Below are 26,553 nucleotides of genomic sequence, written 5' to 3'. Positions count from 1 at the left end.
TATCTGCTCTTCTCCAGTCCTCTGGAGTATAGGTAGAAAATTTACTTTGGGGTCTTTGTTATAACGACCCTTGGATGGGACAAATTAATTTCTTAACTACTTTTTGCATTCAGTTTTAGTGTCTCTTTTATTACTGATTTGATTGAAAATTACTAGTACAATGTTCATGGACTATGTAAGTGGAGGTATGGGAGGCCAAGTTTGTTATAGAAGTGGATTTTAAGCTGTATTTTATCCAAATGAATAGGATATATCTACTCATCAAGCAGGGCTTATTTTAGATCTGACATTTTATTGTTTTAGTGGGGAAAAAGGTTCTATAAATTAAATGTACAGTTTATGGAACAGTTTAGGTACCACTGCTCAAATTTATTTCTGATGAACTCTTACTGAAAGAAGCTAACCATGAGCTCTGCATAATACAAAGATAAAAGGAATGTGTTTGCAAATTTTAATGCATAATTTAGTAATTGTTTTTGTTTTTTTTCTCAGATGCAAAAGTTTGGACACCCTTTCTGTGAGTACTTTGTTATTATGTCCTTTGGACAATATAACAAATTTAAATGTTTTTCATCCAACTAAGTCTTTCTAGTCTTGCCTCTTCCACCCTCCTCCCCACCCCCACACACACCCATTCTTACATGACTTTCTAGTTTATAATTATTCTTGCATGCAGTACATGTTTGTAAACTTTTGGGAGAGCTCAGTAAACAGGTCTTGGAAATGAACTCCATTACAAAATCTTCATACTTCTTTCCAGCTAAGTAATTTGTGGTTGATTTTTGTGGTATGTTTTGGGTATTTCAGTAAAATAATCCTAATCTCTCATCAGCTTCAGTTTTGTCATTGACAGTGGGACGTTTGGATTTGACTAAATATCTAGAAGCTGTTCTTCCTTTCAGTGTTTCCTATGCTTCTGACTGCCACACAATTCTGATGCTTAACAGTTGGGAAGCTGATATTAAAATTCTTTACCTTTATTCTACAAGTATATTTTGTTGTGAATAAACGGTTCAGTTTATTTTGTGTTTCTGCAGTCCAAAGCACTTTCTCCAAAAACTTTCATGTGTATTGAGGTTTTCTTTTGCAAACTAAGTAGAGAGGTGTGGTAGCCGTGTTAGTCCACTCGTAAAGGTTATCAATAGAAATCAAACAAAATAACACATGGAAAAGAAAATAAGATGATACCTTTTTTATTGGACATAACTTAATACATTTCTTGATTAGCTTTCAAAGGTTACCCTCCTCTCACCTACCAACACCCATTCTGTTAGAATTTCAATGAAATGCTTTGATGTCCCCATGTATACCCCTACCCTCCCACTCTGTCAGACTCTCAAAGTAATGCTTTGATGTTTCTCTTATACATACTATCTGCTACCACATTTGCTTATTTCCGATCTGACCAAGAAGGGCAACCTTCGAAAGCTAATCAAGAAATGTATTAAGTTATGTCCAATAAAAAAGGTATCATCTTATTTTCTTTTCCATGTTTAATTTGGTTTGATTTCTATTGATAACCTTTTGCAAACTAGAAAGATGACTTGTGATGAAATTGTAGGAGAGTTGTGTTTGTTTTTTGTTTTGTTTTTTTAGAACTTTTCTTGCAGATCATTATTGCGTCAGTAGTGCTGTATTGGGGTCTGGTGGATGTGTTTATTACGTATTTGATAGACTAACTTTATGTTGTGACATCTACTCTAGTGCCAGCTAAACTTTTCAGCAGGCTGTTTTCAAGTGATCTGTGGGTTCTGTTTTTGAAATCCTAACTAGTGTAACCCCTGGGAGTCTGGATTAGTCCTTACAGAGCTACATCATGCTGTTTGGCAGACTGGGAGCACACCTTTGGTGGGGGGGGTGGGGGGGGGGGGGAGAAACACTGTAATTCATGGCTATTCTCATTGGATACTGTATTTGAGTTCAAGTTGGGACTAGGGTACTACAAGGAGCAGGGGACGTCAGTGTTAACAACCTAATCCACACTCTAGCTTGGCAGCATTTATTAACTCAGTACAGACCAGAATTTTGGGCTGTGAACCAAGAGTTTACTTAATAAGTTTTCAAGCAAAAATGACAGATGTTATAATAAGGCATAGATAGAGTGCAAAAAATAGCTTGCCTGTATGTGTGTATATATATATGAGTGTGTATATATATGTGAGTGTGTGTGTGTGTATATATATATGTCAGGCCTATACCACGATCTGTGAGCCCCTGTGCCAAACAACGTCTGGCAGCCAGACAGTTCTGATCTTACCTGGAGAATCAGGACAGGAACTTCCTAAGGAAGGCAGGACTGACACAGGATGGACAGCAGACAGATGGCAAAAGGCAAGGTCCAGGTCCAAACAAAGGTTCAAGGCAGGCGGAAGGCAACAGCAAAGTCCAGATCCAAAACAGGTTCAAGACAGGCGGCAGGCAAAAGCAAAGTCCAGGTCCAAACAGGTTCAAGGCAGGCAAAAGCAAAGTCCAGGTCCAAACAGAGGTTCAAGGCAGGCGGCAGGCAAAAGCAAAGTCCAGGTCCAAACAGAGGTTCAAGGCAGGCGGCAGGCAAAAGCAAAGTCCAGGTCCAAACAGAGGTTCAAGGCAGGCGGCAGGCAAAAGCAAAGTCCAGGTCCAAACAGGTTCAAGGCAGGTAAACAATCCAAACACACAGAACTCAGGAATCCACACAAGCAGAAGCCGAAGCAAAGTGTTCTGCCAGCGTCTGTACTTAAATAGCCCCTCCATCAGGAAGACAACCATCAGCTGTCCTGGGGTGGAGCCTACAAACCAGCCCCAGGGCTCTGGATAGGCTGGTCACAGAGAGAGGGCGGAGTCCAGCCGCGACCAGCCAATCCGGACCCAGAAGGGGCGTTCTCCATGCTCCCGGGTCCAGCGCCCGGAAGAGACTCTCCAGCTTGTGAGCGCCGGCGCTGCCAAAATGGCCGGCGCTCTCCAGCCGCCACAGCACTATAGCAGCGAACCGGCACCGTCCAGGAGGCAGGCAAGCTTCCCTGAACACGCCGCCCGTAGCCAGCGATACCCCGCTCTCTCCTGCTCGCGGAGCGAGGCATCACTGCGGGCAGGGCGGCACAGGTAAGGGACGTGACAATATATATATATATATATATATATATATATATATATATATATATATATATATACACACACACATACACACACTCCTTAATTTCTACTAGGACACTTCAATCCTAAGATGTTCCTCTTTTTCTTAAACACCATCAGAGCTTGATTGAACTCATGAAATGGTCACAGATGTAGTTTTTATGGCTGCCTTGTTCCAGTGCAAGGGATGTCTTCTGTATCCTTTTCTTTCCTTTTTCTCCTTAAAAGTAGGGGCATGCTGGTGCAGTTAGCCAGGGCACAGTTTCAAGAACATGCAGAAGCCTAAGCAAACCTGGCACCTGTTACTACTACTCTGCTCTTCCTGGTACAATGACTGGCTAGCCAAAGACCTTTGTCCCTTTGGCAGAGCAGTGGCTTGATATACCGCCTTTCTGAGGTTTCTTTTTGCAACTACATTCAAAGCGGTTTACATATATTCAGGTACTTATTTTGTACCAGGGGCAATGGGAGGGTTAAGTGACTTGCCCACAGTCACAAGGAGCTGCAGTGGGAATTGAGCTCAGTTCCCAAGGATCAAAGTCCACTGCACTAACCACTAGGCTAAAGGATATCAGTTGGATTTAGTTGCTTATAGGGTAGGTGATCAAGGAGGTATTTTTGTATCTGACCCATTTTGAGAGCCAGTTATTTGGTTGGATCATTTTGTGTTAAGGGAAATAAAAAAAAACTGTGAATTATTTTTAAAAACAAAGAACTAAGCCTCGGGGGAGGAAAAATGGATGAGAAGGAATTTTGGTCCAAAATTGACATTACAGTTGAGATTGGATAAGGGTGAAATCTCTTTTGAGAGCTGGAGTGAGGACAGATTACTAATTTTAGAAGAGATTGCTCTGTTAAAAGAAGTATCTACACATCAAAGTAAGTGTCCTGTATGGTACACATTAGAATTACTCTTTTTAAAAAGGAAATGCAGGCACCTGGAAAGCAAGTGACGTAGAACTCTTTTAGTTATAGATAAGGAAAATTGGCGGAAACATATTAATAATTATAGATGGCAAAGTAGGCTAGACAAAAGATTATGTTCATCAATAGTGCGAGAAAATATACTTGACACCAGTTAAAGATTTGATATAACTTTTTTGTATCATCTTTGCATATATTGGAAGACCACTCTCAAATTCCATCAGCCAATGATTTAGCAATGTATTTTAGGACTAAGAGAAATTAAGAACTTCTTTAACATCTGGAGATTGGCACTCTTTTATATATGAGGATTATAACATCAGAAATTTGGGAGGAGTAATCTTTGATAGAACGCCATATCATTTAGGAGACACCAGGAAACAAGAGTTGATTCCTCATTTGTGCAAGTTGTTTTCCTCACATTTTGCTTTGGATAATTGTCCTAATAATCTATCGAAATGCCCTTCATTTAGTGTTTTTGAAGTACTTGCAGAAATGTCTTGAGGACATTTGTCTAGCGGACTATTTACTATGGAGATGGGTAGAATAATATTAACACCTATACCTAAAATTTAGAAACTCTCATTATCTGATGTAACCAACTATAGGCCAAATTGCATCTATACCTTTATTAACAAAATTAGTTGAGACTATAGTAGCAAAACTATTGATGGAATATTTATTCATTATATTCTTCTAGACTCCCAGTCAGGTTTTAGAAGATTTGTTTTTAGTACTGAAACCGTTGTAGCTTCTTTATTAGCCTATGCTCAAAGAGAAATAAGTAGGGGTAACAGAGTGTTGATAATGCAGTTTGATATGTCCAATACGTTTGATTTGGTGGATCACGACATTTTGTATCACTGTTGGATTTTTATGGAATAGGGTGATGATGTTTTTAGATGGATTGAAGGGTTTCTTAAGTTTTGATCTTAAGTAAAGAAAATGAATGGTTTTTCTCCCTGTTGGATTACAGATTGTGGAGTTCATCAGGGATCCTCGCTTTCTTCCATTCTTTTTAATGTCTTAATGTCCCAGTTAGCTGGCCTTTTTGATAAAAAATGGTTTTAACACACACAAATATATGCAGATGTTAGTGATTCCAATTTCAAATTCCCTATCAGAAATTGAGTATGGTTTTAGCATTTTAAATGAATGGACCTCTGTGTTCCGTTTAAAACTAAATAATGAAAAAACGAAGAGGTCTGTTTATTTATTTATTACATTTGTACCCCGCTCTTTCCCACATACAGCAGGTCCAGTTTACTAAGCCGTGCTAGCGTTTTTAGCATGTGCTAAATGCTAGAGTTGCCCATATGTTCCTGTGGGCAACTTAGCGTTTAGCGCGTACTAATCAGCGTGCAAAAAATGCTAACACACCCTTAGCGCTGCTTAGTAAACAGAGCCCTAAAGTTATAGTTTTGGGAACTCAGTATAAACCTTTTGGAGAATCAATTCTTATCACCAATAATATTACATTCCTTGTCGTCAAGCAGATGAAGCCATTACGTATGGGTTGTGTCCATCAACCAGCAGGGGGAGATAGAGAGCACTCAACTTTTCACAGTGCCTCATGGCCAGCCAGCTCCACTGCCTCTTCAGTATTCTCTATCTCCCCAAGCAGGGTGGCTGCAGCTTCTTCGAGCTCCATCAAAAATCTGTCTTGGCTTGCCAGTTGTTAGCCGGGGTGTTAGAGGCTATAGCAGCTTCACTTTGAAGGCACATAGGTCAGCCCTTTCCCTGCCTTACCCATGCTCCCGTGGATGTGGACATATTAGCTTGCTTTTCCCTGTCCTTTCCCACTCAGTGGATGCAGGCACATTGGTTCGCCTTTCCCACTCATCTGAGCCTCCGGAGTTCTTATTACCTCTGCTTTTCTCACAGCGTTTAAAAAAAAAAAAAAATGGAACAGAGGTTTTCCTTTGATTCTTCTATAGGACTGGAGCTGTGATACTCAGTCCGGTGAGGTAAGAGTGTTTTCTAACTCCTCTGGGGTGTGCCTGCGATCGGGGCGTTTTTGGCGCGAAACCGCCATTTTGAATTTTCACTCCGTTTTCGGCGATGGCTGCAGAGAATGTAAAGCGCTGTTCCCGGTGTGGGTAGCGCAAATCACCAGCGGGGCTCTGTAAATCGTGCTGTACAGATGTAAGAGCCGGCCCGAGCATGGCGAGTGATGATTCTTCCCGCTCAGAGCTGGCAGCAGACGCCATTTTGAATTCTCCGCATGGCGCAGCCTCCGTAGAGACGGAGAGCCCTGAGCCCGGGGGGGGGGGGGAGACCTCGAATTGAGGCTATTCAGGGAGCGGCTAACCCCGGACGTGATCTGGGTGCCCAGGGTGAGTTTTTCTCCCCTGGTTTTGTGTTGTTATTGCATAAAGCATACATGCTGAAAAGAGCTCTCCCTCAAGGGTCGTCTGAGGCCCCTTCTATTGTCTCCCCCCCCCCCCCCCCCCCCCCCCCACCGGTGGATTCTGGCCTGGGACTGCCCGCTGAGGCTATTCTCCCTGATAATTGGCATAAAGAAAAGCGTAGAAGGGCTAATTCCCCTTCAGATTGTGGTGCACCCCCCCCCCCCGGTCAGGCTGTGAGGATTCTGAGAGTGCTGGCAGGCCTTCGTGGTCTGAGGAGCCAGACTCAGGTGCAGAATTACCACAGGATCTGGATGATCCCTCCGCGGTGAGGATTTTCCACCGTGATGAGCTGCCAGCGCTTATTTCAGATGCCCTACAGGTCCTTTCTATTGAAGAGCCTGACAGTGGCACGGCCTCCTCTGTCAATCCTAGGATGGCTAGTACCAAAAAGCCTGCTCGAGCCTTTCCTTTGCATGACTCCATCCAAGAGCTTATTTCCGCTCAGTGGGCTGACCCCGAGGGACCTTTGAAAGTTTCCAGGGCTATGGGGCAATTATACCCTCTGCATAAGGAGCATTTGGCTCGCTTTGCAAGGCCTAAAGTAGATGCCCTAGTCACTGCGGTGACAAAGAGAACTACCCTCCCTGTGGAAGGAGGAGTTGCCCTGAAGGATATACAAGACCGTAGGCTGGAAGCAGCACTTAAACGGTCCTTTGAAATTGCAGGTCTTACTGTTCGGGCGTCTGCTTGCAGTTGTTATGCTCCTAGAGCCTGCCTGGCGTGGTTGCAACAGGCAGTGGAACAGCCCAGAAATGGAGCGGAGCCCTTCTCGGATGTGGCTCCGTGGCTGGAGTCGGCCTTGTCCTTTTTGGCTGATGCCCTTTATGATATTGTCAGAGCTTCGGCTAAACAAATGGCAGTAGCAGTGGCGGCTCGCCGTCTTATTTGGGTAAGACATTAGGCAGCAGACATGGCCTCTAAGCAAAGGTTGGTGAAGTGGCCCTTTCAAGGCCTTCTATCTGGTGAGGAGTTGGAAAAAAAATTGTTAAAGGCCTGGGAGATCCTAAACCCCAGTGCTTGCCCGAAGATAGGCCGAGGCCTTCCTCCAAGAGCCAGGTGGTCCACTCCTCTTATAGACCTCGCTTCCGTGAAGCTAGAAGGTACCGCCCGGGGCGTTCTGCTGGGTCCACTTCTAGAACGTGCCCATTTTTCAGCAGAGGAACTCCTTTCGCTCGGACAAGTGTTCTGCAGCCACCGGCTCTAGGCCTGGAGTTCAGGGGCGACCCTCTCAATGATGGTGCGCCGGCCCCCTCCTCGCTTCCTGTCATTGGAGGACGTCTTTCCCTCTTTGCCGAGGAGTGGGCCAATATTTCCTCAGATCAGTGGGTTCTGGACCTGATCAGAGATGGCTACAGAATAGAATTCAACGCCCCAGTAAGAGACGTGTTTGTGGAGTCCCGATGCAGTTCTGCCGCCAAATGGGCGGCGGTAGAGGAGACTTTACAAGGTCTGATTCAGTTAGGGACCGTGTCCCCGGTACCTCCTGCCGAACACGGCTACAGCCGATACGCCATCTACTTTGTGGTGCTGCGAAAAGGTGGGTCTTTTTGCCCTATTCTGGACTTAAAAGAATTAAACAAGTCCCTGAGAGTGCGGCATTTCCACATGGAAACCCTGCGCTCCGTCATTGCTGCGGTACAGCCAGGAGAGTTTCTCACGTCTGTAGACCTGAAAGAAGCTTACTTGCACATACCAATTTGGCCCCCGCACCAGAAGTTTCTGAGGTTTGTGGTGTTGAGAAAGCATTTCCAGTTCTGGGCCTTGCCTTTTGGCCTCGCCACAGGTCCCCGAACCTTTTCGAAGGTAATGGTGGTAGTAGCTACTTTGCTCAGGCGAGAAGGTATCAGGGTTCACCCGTACCTAGACGACTGACTCATCAGAGCAGACACTGTAACAGAGAGCTATCCAGCTACAGCCAGAGTGGTCTCAGTACTTCAATCTCTAGGATGGGTCGTCAATATGGCCAAAAGTCACCTGACCCCCTCGCAATCTCTAGAATATTTGGGGGCCAGGTTCAACACAGACTCGGGCTATGTATACCTACCCGAGCTAAGGCGGTGCAAGCTTCAGAATCAGGTCCGTCTGCTCCTGAGGATGCCCCGCCCGCGAGCTTGGGACATTGTCCAGCTGCTGGGATCGATGACAGCCACATTGGAAGTGGTGCCCTGGGCGAGAGCGCACCTGAGACCTCTACAGTATTCCCTACTACTCCAGTTTCTCAGGATTATCAATCCAGACTTTCTTGGCTCCCTGCGGCCCGACTCAGCATGGAGTGGTGGCTCTCAGACAGCGTGCTGCGGCGAGGAATGCCACTGGCGCTCCCCGATTGGTGTCTAGTAGTGACAGATGCCAGACTGAAGGGCTGGGGCGCACATTGCAAGGGGAAGCATGCCCAGGGTCTTTGGACATCCGAGGAGTCGGAGTGGTCCATCAACCGCCTGGAGTTGAAAGCGGTGTTTCAGGCGCTTCTGGCCTTTCAAGTGACCCTGGAAGGATTGGCTGTCAGAGTGATGTCGGACAACACGACAGCAGTGGCCTACATAAATTGACAAGGCGGCACTCAGTGCAGAGCACTGGCCGCGCAGGCCGAACAGATTTGCCACTGGGCCGAGCTGCATCTTCAGTTTCTGTTGGCAGCTCACATTGCAGGTCAGAGCAACGTGCAAGCCGATTATGTAAGCAGGCATCAGATCGATCCAGCAGAATGGGAACTAGCAGACGAAGTATTCCTGCAGATATGTGCCAAATGGGGCAAGCCAGTGATGGATCTAATGGCGACAAGTTCAAATGCCAAAGTCCCATGCTTCTTCAGCAGATGGAGAGATCCTTGCTTGGCAGGGTTGGATGCCTTGACTCAGCCCTGGCCTCCGGGCCTATTATATGTGTTCCCTCCGTGGCCCTTGATAGGGCGCGTGCTCCTGCGGATTCGGCTGCACCCAGGAGAAGTGGTCCTCATCACCCCGGATTGGCCCAGGAGGCCTTGGAATGTGGACCTCCGACAGATGCTAGTGGAGGCTCCCCTTCCTTTACCTCTGGTACCGAACCTGTTGTCACAGGGCCCGGTAGCCATGGAGGACGCCTGCCGCTTTGGTCTTATGGCATGGCGATTGAGAGGGCGCAATTGAGGGACAAAGGCTGTTCAAACACAGTCATTTCCACTCTCCTGCAGGCCCGCAAGTGTTCCACTTCCGTGGCTTATGCCAGGATTTGGCGCCAGTTTGAGTCTTGGTGTGCTTCTAAAGCGATCACACCCCTGCAGGCTCCTGTCTCGCCGATTCTGGACTTTTTGCAGGATGGTGTACAAATAGGCTTGGCCTATAATTCCCTGCGGGTGCAAGTGGCAGCGTTGGCCTCCCTTCGTGGTAAGGTTGAAGGCGTGTCTTTAGCTGCTCATCCAGATGTGGCACGGTTTCTTAGTGGGGTGCTTCGGCTCCGGCCTTCCGTGCGAGCACCCTGTCCAGCTTGGAACCTGGGGCTAGTTTTGAAGGCCCTGCAGGCTTCTCCTTTTGAGCTGCTTCGGCAAGCATCGGAGAAAGATTTGACACTAAAGGCCGTTTTTCTGGTGGCCATTACTTCGGCGAGACGGGTGTCAGAGCTCCAGGCGCTATCCTGTAGAGACCCATTTCTGCAATTTTCAGAGTCCGGAGTCACAGTTCGGACCGTGCCTTCCTTTATGCCTAAGGTGGTGTCAGCCTTTCACCTAAACCAGCCTATTTTCTTGCCCTCCTTTGATAAGGAGGAGTTTCCAGAATCTTTTGGGCAGTTGCACCTGTGGATGTGCGCAGGGCTATGCTGCAGTATCTGCGAGTTACTATCTCTTTCAGGATCTATGATCATCTGTTTGTTTTGCTATCAGGTCCTTTATTGCCCGCTGGCTCAAAGAAACTATCTTTTCAGCTTATCTGCTTGCCGGCCGGTCTCTGCCTGTAGCCTTTAAGGCGCATTCTACCAGAGCGATTTCTTCCTCTTGGGCAGAAACTGGAGCAGTCTCTCGTCAAGAGATATGCAGTGCAGTAACATGGGCTTCTAAGCTCTCTCTTGCCCAACATTACAGGCTGGATGTGGCTGCTAGGAGGGATGCGCGTTTTGGAGCACAAGTGCTAGCGCGTGGTGTGACCTGTTCCCACCCTATATAGGGATTGCTTTGTTACATCCCATACGTAATGGCTTCATCTGCTTGATGACAAGGAAGGGACAATTAGGTTCTTACCTTGGTAATTTTCTTTCCTTTAGTCATAGCAGATGAAGCCATGAGCCCTCCCTGTATGATTGTCTGTATGCTGTGAATCTGTTTCAGGTTCTGTTCTTGTTTCCTGAAGTTCCTTCCTTGGGAGAAAGTTGGAAAACAGGATTCATGTTCACTTATAGGAGGATGAGTCCATTCCCTCCAGTTTATGTTTTGGAGGATGAGTTTATTCCCTCCAGGAGGTTGTGTGTATCCCCTCCAGTTATACAATAAGGAGGACGAGTTTATTCCCTCCAGGAGGATGTGTTCATTCCCTCCTTTTGAGTTCATGCCCTTGTTAAGAGGCCATCGTTCGCTGTGAGAAAAGTTCATGTTATTCCCATTGCGGTTTGCCATACTGCTTTGGAAGCTTCAAATACTGAAGAGGCAGTGGAGCTGGCTGGCCATGAGGCACTGTGAAAAGTTGAGTGCTCTCTATCTCCCCCTGCTGGTTGATGGACACAACCCATACGTAATGGCTTCATCTGCTATGACTAAAGGAAAGAAAATTACCAAAGTAAGAACCTAATTTTCCCTTCCAATTGGAAAAACAAAGATTTTGAGGGTAATTTTTATGAATAATTATCCTTCGAACCCCATATGAATCAAATTTTTAAAAAAGGGTTTTATAATGTGAAAAGATTAAGGAGATTGAGATCTGTCTTGAATTTCAATGCTTTTAGACTTTTGGTACAGTCTTTAATTTTTACCTTAAATATACTACTGTAGTGCAATATTAGTAGACTTGTCGGAAGGCTTATGGAAAAAAAACTCCAGACACTTCAAAATACAGCAGCCAGTCTGATCTGTAGTTCTTCTCGTTATGAATCAGCTGCCCCACTTTTACGAAAATTGCATTAGTTGCCTGTGAGGGTGCGAGATGTTTAAATTATGCACAATAATAAGTTTCTCTATTTTAAATGGCTTTGCTCTGCATATTTATCAGATCTTGTGATTTGTTCACAACGTCATGGTACCCTTTTAGCTAGATTGGCTTTCTTATTGCAGTATCCTAACCTTAAATGTGTTATTTATAGGTCTGTTTTTGATGGGATTATTTTCCTTTCAGTCTATGAAATGGTGGAACTCTTTACCTTTGAATATTAGAACATTAGGTCAGACTAAATGGTTTAAGAAAGGTCTTGAAACATATCTTTTCCATTTATTTAATAAGTAATGTAATGCATTTTCAATTTGTGTAGCTCGCAATGAATGCCTTGTACTTTTATCTTATTGTAAACCGCAGAGAGCTCTTTTTGGGAACTTGCGGGGGGTTTAAGTGCCTAAATAAATGTAAAATGAAAACCTGACTGGCTGGGTGTGTCCCAAGGACTGGGTTGGAAACCACTGATTTTAGTTCGGTGGTTCCCAAATCTGGTCCTAGAGGCACCCCAGCCAATCAGGTTTTTGGATATCCACAATGAATATTCATGAGATATTTGCATGTACTGTCTCCACTGCATGCAAAACATTTTCATGAATATTCATTGTGGACAAAAACCTGACTGGCTGGGATGCCTCCAGGATCAGGTTTGGGAACCACTGGTCTAGTACTATGCCTTTACAATATGTATAAGGGTGGAGGTTATTCTAGAATCCTTACTAGATGTTTGTGAGAGGTTTTGGAGCATTTTTCTGAAAGTGATTGTGATATTTCTGCAAAAGGCCTCTTTTCAGAAAGAGATCAAATATTTGGGTGAAGCTAGTAGGGGTGGGAGGTAGAAGATTAGAGTACCCCAAGAAGAAATGGGTAAGAATTTGTTTATGAAGTCCAGTAGAATGAGACATACAAGTACTGTATTGAGGGCGGTGGGGGTGGTCCACCCCAGGTGCAGTTAGCAAGGGGTTGCATGGGCAGTCACGTAGCTGTTGGCTCTGCCAGTCCCCTGCCCCCTCTGATTTTACTTACTATTCAGGGGCAGAGGACCCTCAGAGCCGACTGATCCGTGCACCCCCTTGCTAAAAAGAAGGGTGATTGGGATGATGCGCCTCAGGGTGGTGTATGACACGCACCTCAGGGGGGCGCTCGACACTCATGGGGGGCATAGAGGTGACCTGCCCCAGGTAGCAAGCATGCTAGGTATGCCATTGGGTTAGGTTAAACTATGAAAGCAGGTATCGAGTAGAGGATGCCTGGGAGGGGGCAGGGAGCGAGGTAATGAAGTAGCTCCAGCTTAATGTGAGAAATCCTTGTCACCCCCTTCTAATAAGAAATCTAAAGATGCTTTGGTGGAGAGGGTGCAGAAAATTGTATATATAAAAAAAATTCTCTGAGGACAAGCAGGCTGCTTGTTCTTGCAAGTGGGTCGACGTCCGTGTCGGCCCAGGAATCAGCATTTTGCAAGGGAAAAAAAATGAAAAGTTTTGCCAGAGTCTTCTGGCGTGCGTGGAGCGCGGACTGATTTCCCACCCGCTGCGTGTGCCCCTTCAGTTTTTCTTTCTCTGCGTTGATGTACGGCAAGTTTGTTCGCTTCTTTTTCTTTACTTATTTTTTCTTATAAGATAAAAAATAATAATAATAAGGTTCCCGTAGTTTCCTTTAGTTTTTTTCACCTATTTTAAGTTTTCTTTCTTTTTCGTCACAGTCGGCCTTTAGGCTGCCCAGTCGGGTTCTCCCCGTTTCTCTTTGTGCCTTTTTCTGTCCAATACCGACTCTGTAGCCTGGGTCACCTCAGAGACCATTTCTGCTACCCAAGCCGAGCTCACCGAGATGGACCCGCCACAGTCTGCCGCCGCCATCTTGGCTCCCTCCGACGGATGCTGTTTTTCTTGTAGTTTTCTTTGAGATTTAGACACCATATGATTTTTCAGCTCTCTCCTCCGATAGTTCAGAGCTCCAGGTACATCTAGCCACCAGCTGCAAAAATTAGCTACTTCAGTCTGTCTGGCTTGTGGGGAATTCGGGGAGTGAGGCCTGGGAGCTCACCTCACCTATGTCCGCTCACCAGCGTGACATCATGTGATCTCCCTACAGATCCTTTTAAATCCTCTGTTTTAGTCATGGGTTTCGTGAGGCCCTGTGCGACAGGTCAGGAAACCGCTATCAGGGTTTCCACTTACCCTGCAACAACCCACCTTGCATGATGGCAGAATCATCTTGGCTTCATCTCTAGGTGCATCTCCCAATGATGGGGTCTCTGTTCACTCCTCGGGTTTCATAATAGTGGGACTCATCTATGAGTTTCATGAGGAGTGGACCAAGATTGACTAGCGCCAGCTCTATCTGTAGAACCCTGGCTAGTTCCGGCTCTGTCCGGAGAGCCTTACCTTGCTCCAGCCTAGTTCTGGCTTTGGCCACAGAGCCTCCCTAGCTCCGGTTCCGGCCGCATAACCTGGTTTAGCTATGGCTTCGGCCAAAGGGCCTGTTCTAGCTCCTGCTATGGCTGTGGAGCCTTGCACAGCTCCAGCCCGGATGTAGAGCCTGGCACAGCTCTGGTTCCTGCCATAGAGCCTTTGCTAGCTCCAGTTCTGGCCGTACAGTCTTGCCTGGCTCCGACCATTGGGCATGGCCTAGTCCCTCAGCTTTTGGTCCTGGCCTAACCATGGTTCCGTGTGTTCTTTCTGGCCTACCAACGACCTCAGTATGGGGCTGCTGAGACTGGCTTAGTCTAGTTCCGGGCCATCGAGCTTGGCCTAGTTCTGTTATCAGCCATCGGGTTTTGCCTGACTCCGCTGGCATTGGCTTTAGCTGGCGTTTCCTTGCCTAGATATGGCTGCACCCACTGGTCCCTAGTGGGCCCGCTTGCCTGGTTGCAACATTTCCTTCCCTGGATTCGGCTGTGGCCCCTGGCTACTAGTGGGCTTACTTGACTGGTTACAGCTCTGTCCATGGGGCCCGCCCTTGGGTGCTGGTTCTGTTGGTTGCTTTTCAAGCTTTGCCCCGATTCTGTCCGTTTTCCTTGTGCTGGTATGGTCTGCTCCGTTTACCTTTGAGGCCAGCTGGTAGCCTTTGCAGCAGCCTGATGGTAGGTCCGGTTCGGTCTCTTGCCAGGGACACATCCGTCTCAACAGCTTCTGTCTCTGCATGACCTATGTGGCATTTGCAGCGGATGTCTTGTCATTGGGAGATTTTTTTTCTTTTTTCCCGGTGACAGACAGAGCTAGGCATTGGTCTGTGCTCTTGGCACTTGATTGCATCTCGGCATTTTCTCCGGGCTCCTGGTTTCTTTTCAGTTTGTTGGTTGAGATCCAGGTTTAACCTGGAGAGCTCTGGTCACCCTGTGGTTGTTCCAGGTGGTCTGGGAGGGTGCTCGCCATACCCAGATGCCGCTTTGGTGTCTGTCTCTCTCTTGTTCCTGTTTTCCTTTGTGGGCCGTTTTCTTGTATGCTGCGGAGGTAGCTGGACACGTTCCCTCGCTTCAGTCCTTTGCTATTCTTTGGGTCTAGCTCTGTAGGCTGCTCCACCATGAGCATGGGTGCCTTATGGGTTTCCATGCAGGCAGTGGAATCTCGTGTCAGATTCCATGTTGGGAACTTAGGTGCTCTCCAGGCTTCTGAGGGTTTCTCCCGGGGATGTCCCAGTCGGACTCTGCCTACTAGGAGTCTTCTGTTCTCGGGCATCTCTCTCTCAGAGCCCTTTGCTGAAGAGGATTCTGTGTTAAGGTGGTTCCACATGACCACATGTAGTAAGCCTCTGAAGTTCTCTTTCTTCACCTGCTGGTAGAGAGACATATTCCACTCATCTCTGGATTGAGCTGTTGGCACTAATGCAGTGGTTGCCAAACCTGATCCTGGAGGCACTCCAGTCAGTCAGGTTTTCAGGTTATCCACAATGAATATTCATGAGAGAGATTTGCATCAGGTGGAAGCAGTGCATGCATATCTCTCTCATGAATATTCATTGTGGATATCATGAAAACCTGACTGGCTGGGGTGCCTCCAGGACCAGGTTTGGGAACCACTGGACTAATGGAAAGAAAATTATCAGGTAAGGGCTAATTTTAATTTGCTTCCTTTGAACAGCAATACTTATCAGAACATAAATACAAGTACTTTGGAAATGATACATTGATGACATCTTTGTCATGTGGAAGGGAACTGTAAGTGAATTGAATGATTTTTATGTCTGGATAAATGATTTAGACAAGAACCTTAAGTTTGAGATGCATTTTGATACACGGACTGCACCTTTCCTGGACATTCAAATTAGTGTGCGTGATGGAATGTTTTGCACTGATATCTATAGGAAACAAACAGATGTAAACAAGTTACTAGACTACCGGAGCTGCTATAGCAAGTCTCTGAAATCAAACTTGCCTTATAGTCAGTTTTTAAGACTCGCTGATCAGATGATAAAATGTACAATGTAAGATCTATGGATATAAAGAAGAGGTTTAAAGAAAGGGGGGGGGGGGGTATCCAGAGAAATGTATAGATGTTTTAGAAGAGCAGCTGCTATAGAGAGGAACCCCTACTCAAACCTATAAATAAATAAAAAAAATAGTGTGCACAATGCCCTTCATTCACATGTCCAAAAATACAGTTAAGGATCTAAGGAAGCACTGGCATGTGATCCAGAATCTTGTGTATTTCTCAGAGAAAGGAATTGATGGTTACTTAACAAAAGAGAAGTAACCTGAGAGACCTGCTTGTGCCTTCAGCATTTCCTCAGGTTAAATGTAATAAAAATGAACTCCCCGTTGGCCACTATCGATGTGGTGGTAGTTCTGTTTGCACAGTCAATACGAAGACTAAATGTTTTATCCATCTATCCACTGAAGAAAAGTTTGTTTTGAGGCACTTCTCAAACTGTAAAAATGTTAGAATGGTGTATGTTGCTGTATGTCCATGTGGTCTGCTCTATGTGGGAAAAACAAAAAGAACATTTTTTGGCTCAGTTAGGGAGTATGTTTTGGGGAATTCAGTTTGCTGCAGCCCTACGGGCCATATTTTGGATCTGGTAATTGGTCCTGAGGAAAGTAGGGTTAGACTACACCTTAGATTTACAGTAGACACATCAGTTTTGGTCTGTTTACTATAGGGCTTAAGAAGAGAAGTTGAGTGTAGAATAGGAGGAAGGAATTAGGAAAGAGGGGTTTTGTAGATATGATTAAATTGCAAGATACTTTAGAATCTGTGCATAGGACACATTTGAACTGGAGAGGAACTTAGAATATTTCTTCTCATCCAAACTTGCTTGTAGTTCTTGCTTCCAAGTCTTCACTATTTTCTCTAAGACAATCAGAGGGAAAACAAGTTCTTATTAGCAAAGATAGGTTCAGCATCCAATTGCTTAAGCAAATTAGTTCAGTATAAAAAAGCTCTTGGTGAAAGGTAATGGGGAGAAAATAGGGTGGTTACATCTAATATTGAGAGAAGAGAGATTTTGAACAGAAAGCTAAGAACTGTACAGTCGGGGTAAACTGTGTCAGATGAAGGGAGAGGTGGAGGGAAGAGAGAGTGAGATTTTTCTTCTATTTCAGTACAGCAGCTGCAGTTTCTTTTACATAAACTTAAACTAGGACCTTGTAGTTTGGATTGTTGCCTCTTTTCATTAGTGGAGAATTTAGATGGGGATAGTTTTGATGGTGCTGTAGGATATTGAGTGTGCATCCTTAGGGAGTAGGGAAGCCCCAAAATGTTGAAGAAATCTGTGGTTATAACCTATTTTGAAGGGTGAGCCAGTAGACCCGACATGCTGTGTAAGCTATAGATGTCATCAATCAACCATGGCTGGTGAAGCTAGTGGATAAAATGTCTGCGCAGGTTTCAGTTTTTGTGGAAGATCATAATAGGCTAGGGGTGCTAGTTTCAGTCACTGTGTGGGTCACTTGGTGTTATACCTCTCTGAAGTGTTTGATTTAGTAAATCATGAGTTATTGAAGGCTAAATAAGATGGGGTAGAACAGTGTTGAAACTAGAACTACTTTTTCTTCGAGGAGTGAGCTCTCCTTGGAGGGTTTGTGAGATCTGTGATCCACAGGATTCCTCTCTTTTTCCTCATAATATTTTCTTGAGGCCATTGGATGAGGTGATTTTGTGTTTTTCAGGAAAGGGTACATATATGCAGATTGTATACTGTTGATTATCCCTCTAGGAATGTATGTAGGTCATGAACTGGTAGAGCCCATCATTGTTTGGAGCAAGTCATGTGGTTTGTTAGGGAAATTGGAAAGGGGGCTAATCTTGAATTGCTTTTATCTGAACAGTTGCTTTTAAAGAACAGCAGCCAGAAATGCTTGTAAGTAGAAAAAAAATAAATAAATGAATAAATAAAAGGGGTAGTGGTATAGTGTGTTTGTACAAATGGATGCCAGAAAGCAAGGAAGTATTGAAAAAATGTCAAGTAGTAGGGCGGGTATAAGGCTGGGTAGTTGTAAATAAGATCCCTTTTGTCTTTGTGGTGGCTTGCCATTCACATGAGCATTCTTAGAGAATTGTTGGTCTTGTGTGTTTTGAGCTTAAATTTTGTTTCACGTTGTGTGAAGTTTTGTTTTGCCATTAGTCCTGTGTGTTTGCTGTATATTTTGTCTGTTCTACCATTAGCTGTGTGTGTGTGTCAGTCATGGAGAATGAGACAGCAGTGCCCATGAAGGGGATAGTTGAATGCAGGGAGGTATGTCCCAGGTTGCAAGGAGGTGAGCAGTGTGAAGAAGCAAAAGAAAAGGGCATAGCTCAAGCTAGAAAAGACATTGCTCAACTCATGAGTAGCTAATAGTAATGAGTGGGTAGGGGACTCCATGCAGCAGAAGTGTATTTGTGCAGCACGCTTCATGGAAGAAGAGGGAGTGCTAGTCTGGTGTGTCTGTGTAGAATACAACAGATTATTTGGGGCATGGACATCTGGAGGAAGAAAAAAATTATGGGTGGCGATTGCTTCAGAGGTTAGTGCATTGGGGGTGTAGAGGTGCACTGTTAGCCAAATTAGTCATTGTTAGTGTGATGTAGCAATTTAAAGAAAAAAATCTATGAAAATATGGCGCACACACCATCACGGGGTGGGCCAGTATGTTCATTGCAGCTGATACTCCTAGAGGACCTGGTGATGGTGACTATACAGCCAGACATCATTAGCAATCTATTACAGGGTACAGACACAACTTAGGTGCCCTCAGATGTAGAAACGGATGAGTTGAGTTTGCACATTAGCAAGATGATTATAGTGATTTTGAAGGGTCAATGGGGGGTGGAGGCATGTCAGTGTTTAGCTGTTTTGTTTATTTTATCCTATTATACCCACATGAGGGTGACTACAACTAGGGCAGTAGTAGAGGGCTTGCCTGCTTCTGACATGATATGGGGGGGGGGGGTCACCTAGAGACTGTTGAGAGCCAACCTGTGACTCACATTCACTTGGGTGGACCCTGGTAGGCCTGATAGCAGTGAAGCACCATTGGTACCACCCATACATGGGCCTACAGAAAGCCCAAACACTTGCAACTGACACCCCTTCAGCATCAGCTTACACAAATATATGATTAACAGGAGAGGTGGAATGCTGCCATTCTAGGGGTGTTGCAGCAATGTAAGTCATGAGATGTTCCTCTTCTGCCTGGAGAAGAGGAAGCATAAGGAAAGGATAGCTAATATACTTTTACAAGCTATCAACCATCAACCTGTCACACTTCTGGTGGTTCATCAGTGGGGTTTTCTATGGTATGTGGATGATTTTCGTATGGTGATTCTGTTTGTATTAGACTGATAGTGTCTGATGGTCTTTTCTTGTCTTATCTCCACAGGCCTCCACTGCCATGTAGTCACCTACTCTTTCCAATCCCACCAAGCCCCATGCTGCTGTTGTTCCCGGTAAGTTGTGGCTCTCGCTTTCTTTTCAGTTGATCTTTTGCTGTACTGTATTCCCTTTCTTTTCTCCACAGGTGCCCTCCATAATATGGCTACTTCTTCTCTTTCCCTATCCCTATCCAGTTTCACATATCCCTGTTCTTCCCTCCCTTTTTCCTGTTAAGTTATGGGTCTCATTTCCTTTTTAATTGGTCCCCTACTCTTAAATGCTGAACCATCCCTGATGGTTTTTCCCTGTCTCTCTTTCTTCATGGATACTCTTCATAGTATGGCTGCTTCTTTCATCTCCCCACTGCCACCTACCTGCATAGCTATCTCACTGTCCATGGTAAGTTTTTGGCTCCCATTTTCTTTGCAATTGAACCTCTGCTGCCTGGCAGTTGGAATTCATTGGATCCCTGCTCGATACACAGAAAGTTCAAGTCTTTCTCCCAGGACTGAGAGCAGACACTAGTTGCACTGGCTTCTCAGGTTCAAGCCTCTCAGCAGGTCACAGTTCGGCAGATGTTGAGGTTGTTGGGCCACGTGATGTCCACAGTTACGTGACTCTAATATCACTCCTTTACATGAGAGCTGCCCAATGGACCCTGGCCTCTCAGTGGTACCAAGACACGGGAGGTCTGGAAGATATCATCCAATGTTTCCATTAAGACCCTGAACTTCCATTAAAGACACTACCTTGAAGACTGTCTTCCTGGTCGCAATAATCTCGGCCTGGAGAGTGTTGAAGTTCCTGACTCTTTCTTGCTGAAACCTTTACACCTTCTTTTGGAGGATTCAGTGTTGATTCGCACTGTACCCTCTCTTCTTCCCAATGTGATTTCTCCATTTCATGTGAGTCAGGAGGTGTGTTTTCCTTCCTTTGTGGAGGGGAATTTGGATTCTTTAGCCCAAGGGCTTCATATGCTGGAAGTCTGCAAGGTTCTTCTTTGTTACTTTGCAGGTCATGAATGAGTTTTGTCTCTCAGATCACCTCTTTGCCCTTTTTCATGCCATTGAAAAGGTCATGCAGCCTCCAAGGCCTCCATTGCAAAGTGGATCAAGATGGCTATTGAGGCCATTTATATTTGCAGAAACAAGATAGTGTCTCCTGGGTCATGAGCTTATTGTACTCAAGCTAAGATGACTTCTGGCCAGAGGTCTATGCAGTCTCTCCAGCGGGCATCTGTCAGACGGTAACATGTTCGTCATGTCAGTCCTTTGTAAAGCATTATAGGATTGTGCAGGCCACAGCCCATTGGGCTTGGTAGAACCGTCCTTGTCTTTCCCCTGCCCATTGAGTCTACTTGTCTACATCTCTCGTGTCCAGGACAGTATGGCTTTGATGACTAGGAAGGTAAATTTTGTTATACCTGTTAATTTCCTTTCTGTTAGTTAGGTTGTTCCGTCCTGTGACCTAATCAGTAAAGGTGCCATTATTCCCTGTTTCGAAGTCATTGAATCATCCCCTACTTCTGTGGTTGTGTTCTGTGAGTAAAGCTTTTTCTGTTGTGGAGTATTATTTCTCTTTCTGATGGGAGAGCCTCATAGGTGCAATCTATTGCACTCACCACATGAGACATAAAAAATTTCAAGACTCCTGCCACTGTACTTGCTGCTCTGGGAACTGTATATAGTCCCGAGCTATGTGTTGTTAGAGCTTGTAATACCTGGTTTAAATGCTTATGGAAAGATGATTAGTTCATTCCACCGGCTGCTTCAACCATATTCCGGAATGATCAGTACCCAAGAAAATGCAAAGTGCACATTAACTTTGCCAGCCTTAGTATGGCGTGCCCTCAAGCTGTCGCTGGATAAATGTTACACTTTATTTCTTCTTACAGGGACAAAAGCACCCTTGTGTACAATCGATAGTTGTACACCATGGATTTAGTGAAGGAAAATCTTGCCTCACCAATCTATTACATTTCTTTGAAGGGGTGAACAAACATGTGGATAAAGGTGAGCCAGTTGATATTGTATATCTGGATTTTCAAAAGGCGTTTGACAAAGTACCTCATGAAAGACTCCAGAGGAAATTGGAGAGTCATGAGATAGGAGGTAGTGTCCTATTGTGGATTAAAAACTGGGTAAAAGATAGAAAACAGAGAGTAGGGTTAAACGGTCAGTATTCTCAATGGAGAAGGGTAGTTAGTGGGGTTCATCAGGGGTCTGTGCTGGGACCGCTGCTTTTTAACATATTTATAAATGACCTAGAGATGGGAGTAACTAGTGAGGTAATTAAATTAGCTGACGACACAAAGTTATTCAAAGTTGTTAAATTGCAAGAGGATTGTGAAAAATTACAAGATGACCTTAGGAGACTGGGAGACTGGGCATCTAAATGGCAGATGATGTTTAATGTGCGTAAGTGCAAAGTGATGCATGTGGGAAAGAGGAACCCAAATTATAGTTACGTAATGCAAGGTTCCACGTTAGGAGCCACTGACCAAGAAAGGGATCTAGGTGTCGTCGTTGATGATACGTTGAAACCTGCTCAGTGTGCTGCGGCGGCTAAGAAAGCAAATAGAATGTTGAGTATTATTAGGAAAGGAATGGGAAACAAAAATGAGGATGTTATAATGTCTTTGTATTGCTCCATGGTGCGACTGCACCTCGAATATTGTGTTCAATTCTGGTCACCGCATCTCAAAAAAGATATAGTGGAATTAGAAAAGGTGCAGAGAAGGGCGACAAAAATGATAAAGGGGATGGGACGACTTCCCTATGAGGAAAGGCTGAAGCGGCTAGGGCTCTTCAGTTTGGAGAAAAGACAGCTGAGCGGAAATATGATAGAGGTCTATAAAATAGTGAGTGGAGTGGAAAGGGTAGACGTGAATCATTTGTTTACTCTTTCCAAAAATACTAGGACTAGGGGGCATTCGATGAAGCTACAAAGTAGTAAATTTAAAATGTATAATTAAACTCTGGAATTCATTGCTAGAGAATGTGGTAAAGGCAGTTAGCTTAGCGGGGGTTTAATAAGGTTTGGATGCCTTCCTAAAAGAAAAGTCCATAGACCATTATTAAAATGGACTTGGAAGCTCCACTGCTTATTTCTGGGATAAGCAGCACAAAATGTTTTGTGCTTTTTGGGATCTTGCCATTTATTTGTGACCTGGATTAGCCACTGTTGGAAACAGGATGCTGGGCTTGATGGAACTTTGTTCTTTCCCAGTATGGCAATACTTGTGTACTTATGCACTCTGTGTGTCTGGCATCCCCTCCAGTGTTAACCTTAAGTGAAATATGTTCTGGCTTAGTTGTCTGTTATGGGGCTTTTATTCAGAACTTTATTATTATTATTATTTTATTGCATTTGTATCCCACATTTTCCCACCTATTTGCAGGCTCAAAGTGGCTTACAATATTTCATGGATAATGGAAATGAGAAAAGAATATATATTTGGTGTTACAGAAGGATTTTGGGATGTGTGGTAAGGAAATACATAATAATAATAAAGCAGAAGGCATTATTAGACATTCCTTGTCATCAAGCAGATGCAGCCATTACAGATGGGTTGTGTCCATCAACCAGCAGAGGGAGATAGAGAGCACGCTTTTTTCAGTGCCTCATAACAGCTTGCTCCACTGCCACTCTTCAGTATTCTCTATCTCCCCTAGCAGAGTGGCTGCAGCTTCTTCGAGCTCCATCTAAAATCTGCCTGGAGGTTGCTCCTGTGCTTTTGCCAGTTGTTAGCAGGGGTGTTGGAGGCTATAGCAGCTTCACTTTAAAGGCACATAGGTTCGCCCTTTTCCTGCCTTACCCATACCTCCGTGGATGTGGACACATTGCTTAGCTTTCCCTGTCCTTCCCCACCAACAGTGGATGCAGGCACATAGGTTCGCCCTTTCCCTGCCTTTCCCACTCACCTGAGCTACCGGAGTTCTGTTTACCTCTTCTTTCCTCACAGCGTTTAAAAAAAAAAAAAGTCGCGTCGCGCTTAGATGCTGGAACAGAGGTTTTCCTTGCCTTTTTCTGTGGGACCGGAGCTGTGATACTCGGTCCAGTGAGGTAAGAGTGTTTTCTGACTCCTCCGGGGTGGGCCCACGATTGGGGCGATTTTGGCGCTAACCGCCATTTTGAATTTTACCGCCGTTTTCGGCAATGGCTGCGGAGACAGTAAAGCGCTGTTCCAAGTGTGGCAAGCGCAGATCAGCAACGGAGCTCTGTAAATCGTGCTGTACAGACGTTAGAGCCGGCTTGAGCATGGCGAGCGACGATTCTTCGTGCTCTGAGCTGGCAGCGGGCGCCATTTTGAATTTACCATATGGCGTGACCTCCGCTGAGACGGAGAGTCCTGAGCCCGGGGGGAGGCCTCGGAGTGAGGCTGATATGGGAGCTAGTAGCTCCGGCAGAGATACGGGTGCCCAGGGTGAGTTTTTCTCCCCTGATTTTGTCTTATTAATGCATAAAGCATACATGCTTAAAAGAGCTCTCCCACAAAGCCCGGCACGGGCCTCTTCTAATGCCCCCCCCCCCCCCCCCCCCCCGGTGGATTCTAGCCTGGGTAAGCCCTCTGAGGCGTTATTCCCTGATAATTGGCAGAATATGAAGCGCAGAAGGGCTCATTCCCCTTCAGAGAGTGCTGCACCTCCTACCCCCCCCCCCCCCCCCCCCCCCCCCCCCCCGTAGTCAGGCTGCGAGGATTCGGAGGATTCTGGCAGGCCTTCATGGTCTGAGGAGCCAGAGTCTGGTGCAGAAGTGACTCAGGATATGGACGATCCCTCCGCAGTGAGGATTTTCCACCATGATGAGCTGCCAGCGCTTATTTCTGATGCCCTGCAGGCTCTCTCTATTGAGGACCCTGCCAGTGGCACAGCCTCCTCTGTGAATCCTAGGATGGCTAGTACCAAAAAGCCTGCTCGAGCCTTTCCTTTGCATGACTCCATCCAAGAGCTTATTTCGGCTCAATGGGCTGACTCCGAGGGACCTTTGAAAGTTTCCAGTGCTATGGGGCAATTATATCCTCTGAATGAAGAGCATATGGCTCGCTTTGCTATGCCTAAAGTGGATGCCCTAGTCACAGCTGTGACGAAGAGAACTAACCTCCCGGTTGAAGGAGGTGTTGCCCTGAAGGATATTCAAGACCGTAGACTGGAATCAGCATTTAAACGGTCATTTGAAATTGCAAGTCTCACTATTCGGGCGTCTGCATGCAGTTGTTATGCTGCTAGAGCCAGCCTGGCTTGGTTGCAACAGGCAGTGGAACAGCCCGGTGATGGAGCGGAGCCCTTTTCAGATGTGGCTCCGCGGATGGAGTCGGCCTTGTCCTTTCTTGCTGACGCCCTTTATGATATTGTCAGAGCTTCGGCTAAACACATGGCAGTAGCAGTGGCGGCTCGCCGTCTTCTTTGACTACGGCATTGGGCGGCGGACATGGCCTCTAAGCAAAGGTTGGTGAAGTTGCCCTTTCAAGGCCTTCTCCTGTTTGGTGAGGGAGAAAATTGTGAAGGGCCTGGGTGAGGCTAAACCCCAGCGCTTGCCCGAAGATAGGCCTCAACCTTCCTTTAAGGGTGTGGCGGTCCACTCCTCTTACAGACCTCGCTTCCGTGAAGCTCGAAGGTACCGCCCAGGGCGTTATGCTGGGTTCACTTCTCGTGCCCATTTTCAGCAGAGGAACTCCTTTCGCTCGGACAAACGTTCCACAGCCACTGGCTCAAGGCCTGGAGTTCAGGGGCGACCCTCTCAATGATGGTGCGCCGGCCCTCTCCTCGAGTCCTGTCATCGAAGGACGTCTTTCCCTCTTTGCCGAGGAGTGGGCCAACATTTCCTTAGATCAGTGGGTCTTGGACCTGATCAGAGACGGTTACAGAATAGAATTCGATTCCCCTGTAAGAGACGTGTTTGTGGAGTCCCGATGCAGTTCTGCCGCCAAATGGGTGGCGGTAGAGGAGACTTTACAAGGTCTGATTCAGATAGGGGCCGTGTCCCCGGTACCTCCCTCCGAACACGGCTGCGGCCGCTACTCCATCTACTATGTGGTGCCGCGAAAAGGAGGGTCTTTTCACCCTATTCTGGACTTAAAAGAATTAAACAAGTCCCTGAGAGTGTGGCATTTTTACATGGAAACCCTGCGCTCCGTCATTGCGGCGGTAAAGCCAGGAGAGTTTCTCACGTCTCTGGACCTGAAAGAAGCTTACTTGCACATTCCAATTTGGCCCCCGCACCAGAAGTTTCTGAGGTTTGCGGTGATGGGAAAGCATTTCCAGTTCTGGGCCTTGCTTTTTGGCCTCGCCACAGCTCCCCGCACCTTTTCGAAGGTTATGGTGGTAGTAGCTGCCTTTCTAAGGCGAGAGGGTATTCGGGTTCACCAGTACCTGGACGACTGGCTCATTCGAGCAAACTCTGCTGCAGAGAGTCAGCATGTAACAGCCAGAGTGGTCTCAGTACTTCAATCTCTGGGCTGGGTCGTCAATTTGGCCAAAAGTCACCTGACCCCCTCGCAGTCTCTAGAATATTTGGGGGCCAGGTTCGACACAGCCTCGGGGTATGTGTACATACCCGAGCAAAGGCAGTGCAAGCTTTAGAATCAGGTCCGTCTGCTCCTGAGGATGCCCCGCCCACGAGCTTGGGACATTGTCCAGCTGCTTGGATCGATGACGGCCACCATGGAACTGGTGCCCTGGGCGAGAGCGCACCTGAGACCTCTACAGTATGCTCTACTCCAAAGATGGTCTCCAGTATCTCAGGATTACCAATGCAGACTCTCTTGGCTCCCTGCGGCCCGACTCAGCATGGAGTGGTGGCTCTCAGACAGCATGCTGCAGCGAGGAATGCCGCTGACGCTCCCCAATTGGTGCCTAGTGGTGACATATGCCAGTCTGAAAGGCTGGGGCGCACATTGCAAGGGGAAGCATGCCCAGGGTCTATGGACAACCGAGGAGTCGGAGTGGTCCATCAACCGCCTAGAGTTGAAAGCGGTGTTTCAGGCGCTTCTGGCCTTTCAAGTGACCCTGGAAGGATTGGCTGTCAGAGTGGTGTCGGACAACACGACAGCAGTGGCCTACATAAATCGACAAGGCGGCACTCAGTGCAGAGCTCTAGCCGCGCAGGCCGAACAAATTTGCTACTGGGCCGAGCTGCATCTACAGTTTCTGTTGGCAGCTCACATTGCAGGTCAGAGCAGCGTGCAAGCCGATTATGTAAGCAGGCATCAGATC

At 46.1% G+C, this 26,553-nt stretch overlaps 1 protein-coding gene across 6 annotated transcripts in view; it reads left to right on the top strand.

The window, feature by feature from the left end:
- Nucleotides 1-26,553, top strand: part of BCL9 (BCL9 transcription coactivator) — a 247,203-nt gene that overhangs the window by 59,880 nt on the left and 160,770 nt on the right. For 5 of the 6 annotated variants that reach the window (XM_030203804.1, XM_030203808.1, XM_030203802.1 and 2 more), the window contains exons 2-3: nucleotides 493-517; nucleotides 19,347-19,413. The gene's annotated coding sequence lies outside the window, so the exon portion shown is untranslated. Of the gene's footprint in view, nucleotides 1-492; nucleotides 518-1,258; nucleotides 1,270-19,346; nucleotides 19,414-26,553 lie in introns of those variants that run through there. The other variant, XM_030203806.1, reaches the window with a different exon arrangement.

Source organism: Microcaecilia unicolor, chromosome 5, assembly GCF_901765095.1.
Source record: "Microcaecilia unicolor chromosome 5, aMicUni1.1, whole genome shotgun sequence".
In the NCBI taxonomy this organism is placed as follows: domain Eukaryota; kingdom Metazoa; phylum Chordata; class Amphibia; order Gymnophiona; family Siphonopidae; genus Microcaecilia; species Microcaecilia unicolor.
Note: the sequence above shows the minus strand (reverse complement) of the source record. Positions and strands in the feature narration are given on the sequence as shown.